This window comes from Lolium perenne, chromosome 1, assembly GCF_019359855.2.
Source record: "Lolium perenne isolate Kyuss_39 chromosome 1, Kyuss_2.0, whole genome shotgun sequence".
NCBI lineage: Eukaryota > Viridiplantae > Streptophyta > Magnoliopsida > Poales > Poaceae > Lolium > Lolium perenne.
Window position 1 is genome coordinate 73000153 of NC_067244.2, and position 16572 is coordinate 73016724.

A 16572-nucleotide genomic window follows, 5' to 3' on the forward strand; every position below is an offset into this window, starting at 1 on the left:
CTTCCTCCACACCAAACTCGAAACAAACTCATTAGAGGGTTAGTGCATAATCAAAAATTCACATGTTAAGAGGTAACACAATCATTCTTAACACTTCTGGACATTGCCCAAAGCTACTGAAAGTTAATGGAACGAAGAAATCCATCAAGCATAGCAAAACAGGCAATGCGAAATAAAAGGCAGAATCTGTCAAAATAGAACAGTCCGTAAAGACGAATTTTTATGGTGCACTTAACTTGCTCAGATGAAAAAGCTCAAAACTAATGAAAGTTGCGTACATATCTGAGAAACACGCAAGTAAATTGGCAGATTTTTCTGAGTTACCTACAGAGAGCCCTGCCCAAATTCGTGACAGATAGAAATCTGTTTCTGCGCAGAAATCCAAATCTAGTATCAACCTTCTATTAGAGACTTTACTTGGCACAACAATGCAATAAAATAAAGATAAGGAGAGGTTGCTACAGTAGTAACAACTTCCAAGACACAACAAAACAGTAACAAAATAAAGACATGGGTTATCTCCCAAGAAGTTCTTTCTTTATAGCCATTAAGATGGGCTCAGCAATTTTAATGATGCTCGCGCAAGAAATAAGAGTTGAAGCAAAAGAGAGCATCAAAAAGCAAATTCAAAACACATTTAAGTCTAACCCACTTCCTATGAAAAGGAATCTTGTACACAAATAAATTCATGAAGCATAATGCAACAAGCATAGAAAGATAAAACAAGTGTAACTTCAAGATTTTCAGCGAAAAGAGAGGCGTTTTAGTAACACGAAAATTTCTACAACCATATTTTCCTCTCTCATAAAGATTTTCAGTAGCATCATGAACAAACTCAACAATATAACTATCAAATGAAACATTCTTATCATGAGCTATATGCATAAAATTATTACTCTCCACATAAGCATAATCAATTTTATTAGTTGTAGTGGGAGCAAATTCAACAAAGTAGCTATCATTATTATTCTCATCAAGTGTAGGAGGCATAGTATAATCATAATAAAATTTACTCTCCATAGTAGGCGGCACCAAAAGACCACTATCATTATAATCATCATAAATAGGAGGCAAAGTATCATCAAAGAAAATTTTCTCCTCAATGCTTGGGGGACTAAAAATATCATGCTCATCAAAACCAGCTTCCCCAAGCTTAGAATTTTCCATATCATTAGCAACAATGGTGTTCAAAGCGTTCATACTAATATCATTGCTACTAGCATGCAAATAAGATTCCATAGGTTTTTAAATTTTTGCATCAAACCATCCATGTCTTAACTCAGGAATTAGAATAAAAAGCTCACAGTTGTTTTCCATTATGCCTTACTAGTGCAAAACAAGAAACAAAAAGATGCAATTGCAGGATCTAAAGGAAATAGCTTCGAGCACTTACAACGGCACCAGAAAATAACTTAGTTACCTGGGACCGGAGTATGAGTGCCTTTTACCTTTCCTCCCCGGCAACGGCGCCAGAAAATAGCTTGATGTCTACTCACGCTTCTTTTCCTGTAGACAGTGTTGGGCCTCCAAGAGCAGAGGTTTGTAGAACAGCAGCAAGTTTTCCCTTAAGTGGATCACCCAAGGTTTATCGAACTCAGGGAGGAAGAGGTCAAAGATATCCCTCTCAAGCAACCCTGCAATCACGATACAAGAAGTCTCTTGTGTCCCCAACACACCCAATACACTTGTCAGATGTATATGTCACTACAAGAAAAGTTCTGATAGACAACGTCTCAAAATCGTCCGCTAAGGGGTATTTTTCGTCGCCTATGGGCCTAACCAGACGATATGGGTTCTGTTGTCTAAAGTGCGTCAGGCAAAGTCCTACGACGGTTTTTTCGGTCCGTCGCGCTTGGGCGCCCTTCCGCCACGGAAAATCGGACCGTTGCAGAAATGTTTCCGGGAGCCCGTTGACTGCTGACATCATGCAAACTGACACGTGGCAGACGCCGTTAACTGGCAGTTAACGGCCCCTACAAGAAAAGTTCTGATAGACAACGTCTCAAAATCGTCCGCTAAGGGGTATTTTTCGTCGCCTATGGGCCTAACCCGACGATATGGGTTCTGTTGTGGAAACTGCGTCAGGCAAAGTCCAACGACGTTTTTTTCGGTCCGTCGCGCTTGGGCGCCCTTCCGCCACGGAAAATCGAACCGTTGCGCAAGTGTTTCCGGGAGCCCGTTGACTGCTGACGTCATGCAAACTGACACGTGGCAGACGCCAGACCGCAAGGATTAACGGCGTTAATCGCAAGCTTAACGGCGTTAACCGGCTGAAACCCCGTGGTAGATGGTAGGCCCACACGAGGCCTCCCACGTCTTAAGCGGGCCGGGCCAGCTGACATAGTTTGACCGGTCAACTATATAGCTGGGCTGGTCCATTAGTTACGTGGGCCGGGTCTAACCTCTAAGGTTGACTGGTCAAAACTTAAATGGGCCGGCCCATTTAACATGTGGGGTCCACCTTACAAAGAATCGGGCCGGCCCAAGAAGCAAGTGGGCCGGGCCAAAACACAGGTGGGTCCCACTTTCCTGTTAAAGGGCCGGCCCATTTAGTGTGTGGGGTCCACCATATAGCAAGTGGGCCGGGCCAAAAACACAGGTGGGTCCCACTTTCCAGTTAAAGTGTCGGCCCATTTAGTATGTGGGGTCCACCATATAGCAAGTGGGCCGGCCCAACAAGATAGTGGGCCGGGCCAAAAACACAGGTGGGTCCCACTTTCCTGTGAAAGGGCCGGCCCATTTGGTGTGTGGGGTCCCCCTGATCGCAAGGGGGCCGGCCCAACAAGATAGTGGGCCGGGCCAAAAGCACAGGTGGGTCCCACCTTCCTGTTAAAAGGCCGGCCCATTTAGTATGTGGGGCCACCATATAGCAAGTGGGCCGGCCCAACAAGATAGTGGGCCGGGCCAAAAACACAGGTGGGTCCCACTTTCCAGTTAAAAGGCCGGCCCATTTAGTATGTGGGGTCCACCATATAGCAAGTGGGCCGGCCCAACAAGATAGTGGGCCGGGCCAAAAACACAGGTGGGTCCCACCTTCCTGTTAAAGGGCCGGCCCATTTACCATGTGGGACCACCATATAGCAAATAGGCTGGCCCAACAAGATAGTGGGCCGGCCCAATAAGCATGTGGATCCCACTATCGTGTAACCGGGCCGGCCTACTAAAGAAGTGGGCTGGCCCAAAATGAAAGTGGGTCCCACACTCATCGTAAGTGGGCCGGCCCAATCTGTTGTAGTGCCCTACTTGTTTGACTAGTCAACTTGCATTAAATTTCATGAGCCTAAAATCTGATATCAATGATACACACAATTACATATACAAATAAAACAAGTAGGAAAATTACAAGGCAATTAATGTGCCGAAACAAAAAAATTACATAGAATCATTGAGGACTTCTATTAGCATCATCAATAACACATTGACATTTGGCAATCGTCTTGATTGAATCTTGTGTACTCTTTGTCAACATATCAGCTACAGATCTTAAAGCAGCAATACCATGTCTTTTATAAAGTACAGCCTTGAGATATTTACTGTTTGATGAAAGCAATGGTCTAGGTTGACGGCTATGAGAAGATGCATCAGAAGAAATATCAGAAATTTTTGTGGGCCTCACTTCTAATGAAGATTGCTTCATCACAACTGCATTCTGATAATAATGCAAAAAGAGTTAAACGATGAACTATGCAAACATTTATTATGCAATGTAGATATAAGATAATAACAAGTTGCATAAATAAGACAATGTATGGAACTTGTACTAAGCACAAACTTACATCATAATGTTGCATAGGGTCGCTACAGATCCTTTTTTGGCGACTATCTTCTAATGATGACTGCTTCATTAAAACTGCATTCTGGTAACATTGCAAACATAGTTACAACAATTAACTATTCAAACATGTATTATGCAATGTAGAGATCGAGATAACACATGTAGCGAGAAATAAGCACAAGATAAGATAAGATGCATGTACTAAGCACATACCGCTCATTGCAGTCCTTCTCTTGCGTGCACTAGTCGTGGTCAACATGCCTATCATTTTAGGTTCAGCCATCAAGTGAAATGCTAATCCTCCTGCTCCATTGTCCTTAATCTGTGTTTAGATATCACATTTAAGACCAAGTCAGCTGGTTTCAAATAACAAAAAACTTGAGCTGCCAAATGAATAAGCCAATATTTAAAAGATATCGATTAAAACCAACTAGATGTTGCTTTGCATGAGATACGAATTTCAGACATTCAGATTTAGAGTAGGGTAATGCCAAGGTTTTCCACATAAAGTAAGCGGCATTAAGAATGACCAAATGTCGTGTTCAAATCACCTTCGCAGCTTCTCCAAGACAAGCATATCAAATAGGCGTAAACATAGTAAAGCATGAATGGCATTGCTATGGCAGGGTTCCAAGTGTTAATCTCTTGCATAAGGAACAATGCATATAGGTTATAGATAATAACGGAAGTAAACTGCCAAAATTACCAACCAAGAACTCAGATTCCAACCTTCCCTAGCGTCCCCTGTTAATGTTGGATGTTCTAATAAGTGGTTCGCATGATCAATCCCTAGGAAAAATAACATTGACAAGTCGATCTACGATAATACAAAGACCAGACATGCACGCAGCAATAACTATATAAGCTAAAGACGAGGTATAAGAGCAAGCAGATTGGAAATGCACATAGCATGATTATAAAAGCAGTGTGAGAATAGCAGACACGAGAAAACAGCTAGCGGCTAGCGGTGAGCTAATGACGTGGTATAAGAACAAGCAGATTGGAAATGCCCATAGCATGACTATAAAAGCAGTGCGACAATAGCATGCAGTACAAAAACAGTTGGCAGCAAATGAATGGGTATAAGGCTATAAATATGTGGATGCACACAGGTGTCAGTAGAATGAACAGGATGGTAGCGACCGGATAATGCTTTTGTACTGTACAATATTTAAACAAACTTCATGCGAAGCAACACATCAAGAAAGTTAACGGCATATGAGATCTGCAAATAACTACACCAAACATGGCTAAAGAAACACCGCGATCTAACGGGCCAGCGTACTAACCAAGCTGCGGCGGGGTGGACGGGGGCGGCAACTTGCATTCCAAGCGGCGAACGCGGGAGACGATGAATCGACCCTGTTTCAGTAGAAGCGGGCGTTAGTGAAGCAGATCTGGTTGGCTGGCAAGGGATTCGGTGAAGTTGATACAGCCGCTGCACCGAGGTAATCGGTGGCGAGGTCGGCGGTGAAGCAGATCCGTCGGTGGCGAGGTCGGCGGTGAAGCAGATCCGTCGGTGGCGAGGTCGGCGGTGAAGCAGATCCGTCGGTGACGAGGGCGGCGGGGGAGCGGATCAGGTGGGTGGACAGCCAACACGATCTAGGCTACGCCGTGGAGGAGTATGCCGGCGGCGAAGAAGATCTAGTCGTGTCGAGAGTCGAGCTTTGGCGTGTGAGAGTATTTTTGAGCTAATGGGGCGAATGGTTGGTGGGTGGGTGTGGGCCTGTGGGGAGGGTTCGGGATCTAGGCAAGATATTTCATTGTTACCGAATGAGCCCTCCATGGTCGGTGGGTTGTAGCTTCCGGACCATGGTTAAAAGGGTAAAACTGGTCACGGGATTTTCGAATGGATGCGGCGGGATGATTTGGCGCGCGGCCGAAATTTTCAGTTTCAAGCTACGAGCAGAACGACAAAAATAATGTTCTTCCCCAGGGAGCTCTCATTTCTTCCTCTTCTCTTTCTCTCTCGAGTCTCTCCCACTCCCCCGGCTCCTCTCCCCCTTCTCTCCGGCGGCCTTGCCGGCCGGAGACGAGGCCGACTTCTCTCTGTATATTGTACACCCTCCGAACTAAATTAATTGATTCAACTTTCCTTAGACGTGTATGTATCTAGAGTAAAAACATGTGTGGATACATCCATATTTAGATAAGCAAAGTTGAGTCAGCTAATTTGGATCCGAGGGAGTTAGTGTTGTTGTAAGCTTAGATCCAGTGTTTCCCATGAGCAGAATGGCGCAATGGAGTCGGGGATCTCGTCATCGGCTTCAGATCTGGCCTATGGTGAATCTGGCGGATCTTGCCGGCCAAACCCCGATCTGGTGCCATCAATGTGATGGCGCTAACGGTGAGGCTTGCTTTGGTCAGTGCTTCAGATCTGGCCAATGGGGAAGTCAAGCTGCTAAAGTTCACAAGCTCGGGGCATACGACGGCGTCATCCGTCTTGCCCGTGCACATCTTGGCCTTTCAGCGGCCCTTCTCAGAGCCAATATGCCGTTGCTGAGGCCCTTCTTCTCCTTCGTCCTAGCGACTACCGGCGACACCGTCCCAAGTGGTGCGTCCCCGGCGACGGAGTTGCTGGAAAGGATGCGGAGCAGAGATCTGATGTGCGGTCGAGAAGGACTCGATTGATTTTCTTCTATATGTTTTGGGGTCCTTTTTATAAAGTTGCAGGTTCTATTAGTTACTGTATAGTACTTTTGGTCCTCTATGTAATTTTTTGGACTAGTTTCCATTGGCACTGATAAACTTGAATTTTGACAAGTTGACAGGGAAAAAAATTCCTTTGCACATATGGCCTATCATGTATAAACATTCTTGAGATTTAAACTATATATAATGTGCCATGCATTAACCCTAAACCATATATATGTAACTAACCCTAGCTGATCAAACCCTACTTAATTAAAACAAATAACCCTAAACTATACGCATGCACTTTATGCGCAAAGGCGCGGGTGCCTCTAATAATGTGTGTGCGCACTCGATCGATGATCCCTAAACCTTATACAACCCTGAAACCCTAATCCCTAATCCCTAAACCCTAAACACCCTAAACACTAAACCCTATACCCTAAACCCTAACCCTAACCCTAAACCCTAATTAAACCCTATATATAGGCCAACGACACTTAATTGTGCATCAAGCAGGCCAGGGGTGCCTCGCGGTCCTCTAATTAAATTAAATGTGCCATGCATTAACCCTAAACCATATATATGTAACTAACCATAGCTAATCAACCCTACTTAATGAAAACACATAACCCTAAAGTATACTAGCTATAACCCGATCTAATAAAAACATGCTCTATATATAGCAGCTAGCTAGCAAACCTTAGATTAACACCAATTAATATATACATGGCCTATATCGATCATGTTGTATAACATATCCCTGAGATTCATTAATTAATTATATAATTATCGTGATAAATTAATTAACTCTAATTTTGACAAGTTCTCTCGAATGAAAACACATTTGATTAAGTTGCCTCATAATATATATATAATTAGTGTGCATGCATGGCCTACCATGCATTCGTGCATATATTTTAATGTATATTTGAACATATTCTTGGGGATTTCAATCTCTCTCTCTCGATCATCTATATATCGTTGGTGGCCAAAAAACACACATATATATGCATGCAATTTATGCGTAAAGGCGCGGGTGGCTCTAATAATGTGTGTGCGCACTCGATCGATGATCCCTAAACCTTAAACAACCCTAAAACCTTAAATCTCTAATCCCTAATCCCTAAACCTAAACACCCTAAACACTAAACCCTAAACCCTAGACCCTAAACCCTAACCCTAACCCTAACCCTAACCCTAAACCCTAGCTAACCCTAAACCCTAATTAAACCCTATGTATAGGCCAACGACACTTAATTGTGCATCGAGCGGGCCAGGGGTGCCTCGCGGTCCTCTAATTAAATTAAATGTGCCATGCATTAACCCTAAACCATATATATGTAACTAACCCTAGCTAATCAACCCTACTTAATTAAAACACATAACCCTAAACTATACTAGCTAGCTATAACCCGATCTAATAAAAACATGCTCTATATATAGCAGCTAGCTAGCAAACCGTAGATTAACACCAATTAAAATATACATGGCCTATATCGATCATGTTGTATAACATATCCCTGAGATTCATTAATTAATTATATAATTATCGTGATAAATTAATTAACTTGAATTTTGACAAGTTCTCTCGAATGAAAACACATTTGATTAAGTTGCCTCATAATATATATATAATTAGTGTGCATGCATGGCCTACAATGCATTCGTGCATATATTTTAATGTATATTTGAACATATTCTTGGGGATTTCAATCTCTCTCTCGATCATCTATATATCGTTGGTGGCCCAAAAAACACACATATATACGCATGCACTTTATGCGTAAAGGCGCGGGTGCCTCGATCTAATAATGTGTGTGCGCACTCGATCGATGATCCCTAAAGCTTAAACAACCCTAAAACCCTAAATCCCTAATCCCTAATCCCTAAACCCTAAACACCCTAAACACTAAACCCTAGACCCTAGACCCTAAACCCTAACCCTAACCCTAACCATTTGCCCTAGCTAACCCTAAACCCTAATTAAACCCTATGTATAGGCCAACGACACTTAATTGTGCATCGAGCAGCCCAGGGGTGCCTCGCGGTCCTCTAATTAAATTAATTAAATGCGCCATGCATTAACCCTAAACCATATATATGTAACTAACCCTAGCTAATCAACCCTACTTAATTAAAACACATAACCCTAAACTATACTAGATATAACCCGATCTAATAAAAGCATGCTCTATATATAGCAGCTAGCTGATACGTCTCCGACGTATCGATAATTTATTATGTTCCATGCCACATTATTGATGTTATCTACATGTTTTATGCACACTTTATGTCATATTCGTGCATTTTCTGGAACTAACCTATTAACAAGATGCCGAAGTGCCGATTCTTTGTTTCTGCTGTTTTTGGTTTCAGAAATCCTAGTAACGAAATATTCTCGGAATTGGACGAAATCAACGCCCAGGGTCCTATTTTGCCACGAAGCTTCCAGAAGTCCGAAGAGGAGACGAAGTGGGGCCACGAGGTGGCCACACCCTAGGGCGGCGCGGCCCCCCCTTGGCCGCGCGGCCCTGTGGTGTGGGGCCCTCGTGCCGCCTCCTGACCTGCCCTTCCGCCTACTTAAAGCCTCCGTCGCGAAACCCCCAGTACCGAGAGCCACGATACGGAAAACCTTCCAGAGACGCCGCCGCCGCCGATCCCATCTCGGGGGATCCAGGAGATCGCCTCCGGCACCCTGCCGGAGAGGGGAATCATCTCCCGGAGGACTCTACGCCGCCATGGTCACCTCCGGAGTGATGTGTGAGTAGTCTACCCCTGGACTATGGGTCCATAGCAGTAGCTAGATGGTTGTCTTCTCCCCATTGTGCTATCATTGTCGGATCTTGTGAGCTGCCTAACATGATCAAGATCATCTATCTGTAATTCTATATGTTGCGTTTGTTGGGATCCGATGAATAGAGAATACTTGTTATGTTGATTATCAATTCATGTCTATGTGTTGTTTATGATCTTGCATGCTCTCCGTTATTAGCAGATGCTCTGGCCAAGTTGATGCTAGTAACTCCAAGAGGGAGTATTTATGCTCGATAGTGGGATCATGTCTCCGTGAATCTGGAGGGGTGACAAGAACCTCTAAGGTTATGGATGTGCTGTTGCCACTAGGGATAAAACATTGGTGCTATGTTCAAGGATGTAGTCACTGATTACATTACGCGCAATACTTAATGCAATTGTCTGTTGTTAGCAACTTAATACTGGAGGGGGTTCGGATGATAACCTGAAGGTGGACTTTTTAGGCATAGATGCATGCTGGATGGCGGTCTATGTACTTTGTCGTAATGCCCAATTAAATCTCACTATACTCATCATAATATGTATGTGCATGGTCATGCCCTCTTTATTTGTCAATGGCCCAACTGTAATTTGTTCACCCAACATGCTGTTTATCTTATGGGAGAGACACCTCTAGTGAACTGTGGACCCCGGTCCAATTCTCTATACTGAAATACAATCTACTGCAATACTGTTCTACTGTTTTCTGCAAACAATCATCTTCCACACAATACGGTTAATCCTTTGTTACAGCAAGCCGGTGAGATTGACAACCTCACTGTTTCGTTGGGGCAAAGTACTTTGGTTGTGTTGTGCAGGTTCCACGTTGGCGCCGGAATCTCTGGTGTTGCGCCGCACTACATCCCGCCGCCATCAACCTTCAACGTGCTTCTTGACTCCTACTGGTTCGATTAAACATTGGTTTCTTACTGAGGGAAACTTGCCGCTGTGCGCATCACACCTTCCTCTTGGGGTTCCCAACGGACGTGTCAACTACACGCATCACTAGCTAGCAAACCGTAGATTAACACCAATTAAAATATACATGGCCTATATCGATCATGTTGTATAACATATCCCTGAGATTCATTAATTAATTATATAATTATCGTGATAAATTAATTAACTTGAATTTTGACAAGTTCTCTCGAATGAAAACACATTTGATTAAGTTGCCTCATAATATATATATATAATTAGTGTGCATGCATGGCCTACAATGCATTCATGCATATATTTTAATGTATATTTGAACATATATATTCTTGGGGATTTCAATCTCGATCTCTCTCTCGAGATCATCTATATATCGTTGGTGGCCCAAAAAACACACATATATACGCATGCACTTTATGCGTAAAGGCGCGCGCGGGTGCCTCTAATAATGTGTGTGCGCACTCGATCGATGATCCCTAAACCTTAAACAACCCCTAAAACCTTAAATCCCTAATCCCTAACAATCCCTAATCCCTAAACCCTAAACACCCTAAACACTAAACCCTAAACCCTAAATCCTAACCCTAACCCTAACCCTAACCCTAACCCTAAACCCTAGCTAACCCTAAACCCTAAACCCTAGACCCTAAACCCTAGACCCTAAACCCTAACCCTAACCCTAACCCTAACCCTAAACCCTAGCTAACCCTAAAACCCTAATTAAACCCTATGTATAGGCCAACGACACTTAATTGTACGTGCATCGAAGCAAGGCCGGGGGTGCCTCGCGGTCCTCTAATTAAATTAAATGTGCCATGCATTAACCCTAAACCATATATATGTAACTAACCCTAGCTAGCTAATCAACCCTACTTAATTAAAACACATAACCCTAAACTATACTATAGCTAGCTATAACCCGATCTAATAAAAACATGCTCTATATGTAGCAGCTAGCTAGCAAACCGTAGATTAACACCAATTAAAATATACATGGCCTATATCGATCATGTTGTATAACATATCCCTGAGATTCATTAATTAATTATATAATTATCGTGATAAATTAATTAAATTTAATTTTGACAAGTTCTCTCGAATGAAAACACATTTGATTAAGTTGCCTCATAATATATATATAATTAGTGTGCATGCATGGCCTACAATGCATTCGTGCATATATTTTAATGTATATTTGAACATATTATTGGGGATTTCAATCTCTCTCTCGATCATCTATATATCGTTGGTGGCCCAAAAAACACACATATATACGCATGCACTTCATGCGTAAAGGCGCGCGCGGGTGCCTCGATCTAATAATGTGTGTGCGCACTCGATCGATGATCCCTAAACCTTAAACAACCCTAAAACCCTAAATCCCTAATCCCTAATCCCTAAACCCTAAACACCCTAAACACTAAACCCTAGACCCTAAACCCTAACCCTAACCCTAACCCTAACCATCTGCCCTAGCTAACCCTAAACCCTAATTAAACCCTATGTATAGGCCAACGACACTTAATTGTGCATCGAGCAGCCCAGGGGTGCCTCGCCGTCCTCTAATTAAATTAATTAAATGCGCCATGCATTAACCCTAAACCATATATATGTAACTAACCCTAGCTAATCAACCCTACTTAATTAAAACACATAACCCTAAACTATACTAGATATAACCCGATCTAATAAAAACATGCTCTATATATAGCAGCTAGCTAGCAAACCGTAGATTAACACCAATTAAAATATACATGGCCTATATCGATCATGTTGTATAACATATCCCTGAGATTCATTAATTAATTATATAATTATCGTGATAAATTAATTAACTTGAATTTTGACAAGTTCTCTCGAATGAAAACACATTTGATTAAGTTGCCTCATAATATATATATATAATTAGTGTGCATGCATAGCCTACAATGCATTCGTGCATATATTTTAATGTATATTTGAACATATATATTCTTGGGGATTTCAATCTCGATCTCTCTCTCGATCTCGATCATCTATATATCGTTGGTGGCCCAAAAAACACACATATATACGCATGCACTTTATGCGTAAAGGCGCGCGCGGGTGCCTCTAATAATGTGTGTGCGCACTCGATCGATGATCCCTAAACCTTAAACAACCCCTGAAACCTTAAATCCCTAATCCCTAATAATCCCTAATCCCTAAACCCTAAACACCCTAAACACTAAACCCTAAACCCTAAACCCTAACCCTAACCCTAACCCTAACCCTAACCCTAACATTAACCCTAAACCCTAAACCCTAGACCCTAAACCCTAGACCCTAAACCCTAACCCTAACCCTAACCCTAACCCTAACCCTAAACCCTAGCTAACCCTAAAACCCTAATTAAACCCTATGTATAGGCCAACGACACTTAATTGTACGTGCATCGAGCAGGCCAGGGGGTGCCTCGCGGTCCTCTAATTAAATTAAATGTGCCATGCATTAACCCTAAATCATATATATGTAACTAACCCTAGCTAGCTAATCAACCCTACTTAATTAAAACACATAACCCTAAACTATACTAGCTAGCTAGCTATAACCCGATCTAATAAAAACATGCTCTATATGTAGCAGCTAGCTAGCAAACCGTAGATTAACACCAATTAAAATATACATGGCCTATATCGATCATGTTGTATAACATATCCCTGAGATTCATTAATTAATTATATAATTATCGTGATAAATTAATTAACTTGAATTTTGACAAGTTCTCTCGAATGAAAACACATTTGATTAAGTTGCCTCATAATATATATATAATTAGTGTGCATGCATGGCCTACAATGCATTCGTGCATATATTTTAATGTATATAGGAAATTTGCCCGTGCGTTGCTACGGGTTGGCATTTTCCAATATTTTTCAGTCATGGAAGTTGCAGAATTTGAATTGACAATATTTGTGGCCTCGGACATATATAAAACAAATCCTCCTCTTAGCATGTGTAAGTCTATCATTGAGAGTCTTGTTCGACGTAGCGAAAGGCCACCATTAACTCATCTATCTTGCTCGCCTGCACCCTCCGTCTACCTGGATCTCCTGAGACACCGTTTCTTTGCTTTCCATATGTGCGATTGAGATGGGCCGAAAAGTTTTTTATTTCGAAAAAAAAGTTAGTGGTTAAAACGAAAACAGTCGGAAAATTGGGGAGAAGCATATTCCTCTAATTCTATGTCTAGAATATAATAAATAGACATCAATAGATAAATAAATTGAATAATTGATTTACATTTAAAACATAATTTATATTAAAATTCGATTTTGATAGCTTTACTAAAAATTGAATATTGCAAATTAAAAATTGATAAAAAATCAAGAAATTTTACAACTTTGCAATAGCACCAGTAAACAATGTTAGAAACATCCTAGCAGCAAACCACGTTTTTTTTTTGCGAATAGCAGCAAACCACGTCTGATAGCTAGCAAATTGCAAAGAGACCAAATCAGTAACACGGGGGAGCTTCACGCGCGAGCACACAGGCCGGGTCGCACTACTCAATTATCATAACGCTTGAAGACCACCATACACCTTCACGACAAAGTTGTATCTAGATGTTGATTTCTGAGATTTGCTGTATCCCGTCCAGGGCGTTTGCACTTCTCGTATAGGCGTTTCTGAAAATTTTCTTTCGGTAGTCCTTGAAATATATGATTGTGTATCCACTTTCATATGAAAAAGAGTATTCTTAAACTTGTCTGCATTTTGACATCAAAAGAAATAAAGCTCTCCTTTCTTCACAGCTGTGCAAGTTGATCCCCTGAAAAGTTAAGATCAAAATCTATGACATACAAATTCATCATGAGCTAATAAATTCAGATACCATTTATCAAAGACATTACACCAGCTGTCAGATGAACAAAACGGCTAGTTGAATAAGAGAAGCATTGAGATCGTCTTACGCCGTCCGTGCGATGTCTTCGAATGGATACTGTCAAACACCCTGAATCAGACCTCCATTAAACTCACCATCTAAATCTCAAAAAAAAAGGACACGCATGATGCATCAGTATGCAGCAGACGATGGATGCAGCAGACGATGGCGTGCAAAGTGGTCTGGTGTCCAAGACCAATTGGCCGATGCCAGCCAAGATAATCTTTTTGATCTGCAAATGTGCCTAGTAGTCCCAAATTTGAGATGTTCGATATGAGTAATGAAGATGAAGAAGATAACATGTAGAGTACTGCCTGATCCCGTCCATCGCCACAGTCCAGACTCTGGCGAAGCTGATGGCGATCATCATCGAAACCCAAAGTTCCGGCCGATTCCGTCTATCGCCACAAAAGCTGATGTTGGACCATCATTGAGCTGCACTTGATCAAGAACCTGAGCCAGACCCTAGGTTGCAGCCGATCCTGTCCTCTACGACGGCGGCGCACAATCCGGCTCTCATCAAGAGCACGGGTTGGTGGTGGTTGCGGAAAGGGTGGGACTCCTCATCGGCGGCGGACCTCACGTTCTGCACACGAGTGGACGGCGTGGGACATATGAGAATCTGCGAAAGGCGGCGTATAGGCCGGCTCCCGTCAAGAGCACCGACTGGTGGTGGCGGACAGGTACTGTACTGGTCCTCGGGCGTCCTGCGGAAGGCAAAGAAAAGATTTTGCTGATACGTGGATCGAGCAGTAGTATATAGCGTTTACACCGACCTGGACTCTTCTTTTAGCAAAGCCCGGAGACCAGACCTGATAGGATGACGGATCAACGGAAACTCACCAGACGAACTACGGACGAAGGACGACAATATTTTTTGACGTACCAAAAGGACCAAACCGCGGAAACGCTTCTTCCTTTATTATTACGTATAGATTTGAACATATATATTCTTGGGGATTTCAGTCTCGATCTCTCTCTCTCGATCATCTATATATCGTTGGTGGCCCAAAAAACACACATATATACGCATGCACTTTATGCGTAAAGGCGCGGGTGCCTCTAATAATGTGTGTGCGCACTCGATCGATGATCCCTAAACCTTAAACAACCCCTAAAACCTTAAATCCCTAATCCCTAATAATCCCTAATCCCTAAACCCTAAACACCCTAAACACTAAACCCTAAACCCTAGACCCTAAACCCTAACCCTAACCCTAACCCTAACCCTAACCCTAAACCCTAGCTAACCCTAAACCCTAAACGACTAGGAAAAAGCTATTCAGTGGCGCACCACTATCCCCCATCAGTGTCGCACTGCTGGTGCGCCACTACTATCACGCCACTGCTAAGTTTTAGTAGTGGCGCACTACTGGTGCGCCACAACTACCCTAAGTAACAGTGGCGCACTGCGCCGTGCGCCATTGATAGGTACACTGGTGCGCCACTACTACCCCAAAGGGGTGCGCCACTGTTGTTCAGCGACGATGCGCCACATCGTCTCTGCCGGTGCGCCATCGCTGCCTCCTTGGGTGCGCCATCATTACGGCGAGCTGGTGCGCCATTGCTGCTTGTTTAGGTGCGCCATCGTTGCATCTCGGACGTGCGCCATCGCTGGCAGCTTTGGTGCGCCACCGGTAGTTTCGAAGGTGATCGAGGGTTGTGCGCCACTGGTCCAGGCTGGTGCGCCATCGTTACTTGGTGGTCGTGCGCCACTCATGATCGAGTATTGCGCCACTAATATTAGTTCGTTTTCATTTTTTGTATTTCTGGCTTGTATTTTTACAGTTTGTATAGCAGAGTATAACAGCACAGATACAGAATATATAACACATATATACAACAGCACAGTATACCAATACATAGTCCTTCACATTAGCCTCCATGATTCACAAGATTTCAAATATTAGACAAGTGTTACGGTGTTACAAGTCAAATGAGCTAGTGGTTACACAAGGTCGATCATCTAAACTAGCATCACATAGAAGAGAGCTAGAGTCACTACTAGCACCGTCCCGATGAAAGTGGTCTTCATCCGGTTCCTCCTCCGCTCCGTCCTCTCTCCCGCCAGATAGCGTGCGTATCTGTCTTCGGCCTCCGCTCTAGTGGTGTACCCTTTGTAGCTGTTACCGCTAAAACGGTGAACCTGTCTCCGACACTCCTCCCAGTCGTTGTAGACTCCGGGAACCTTGCCCTTGTACACGACATACCACGTCATATCTGCACATATATGAACAAGCCAAAGAAACTAAGAAGTGCAAACTCAAATAAGAGACAAGTAGCTAGTATGAACTAAATGGAATGCCTCATACATTGTTGGTCCAAACAAATATTAACATTTAGGGAAGGCGTTAGTGAGGCCAGGTAGGATGCACAAGAGATTGATACTTGTGTCATCGCACCAGGCTCACTGGCCCCTCCTCCAAGTGTAGTGACCACAAAATTTAATCATCGGCCAATGCAATTAAGAAGTGCAAACTCAAATAAGAGACAAGTAGCTAGTATGAACTAAATGGAATGCCTCATACAT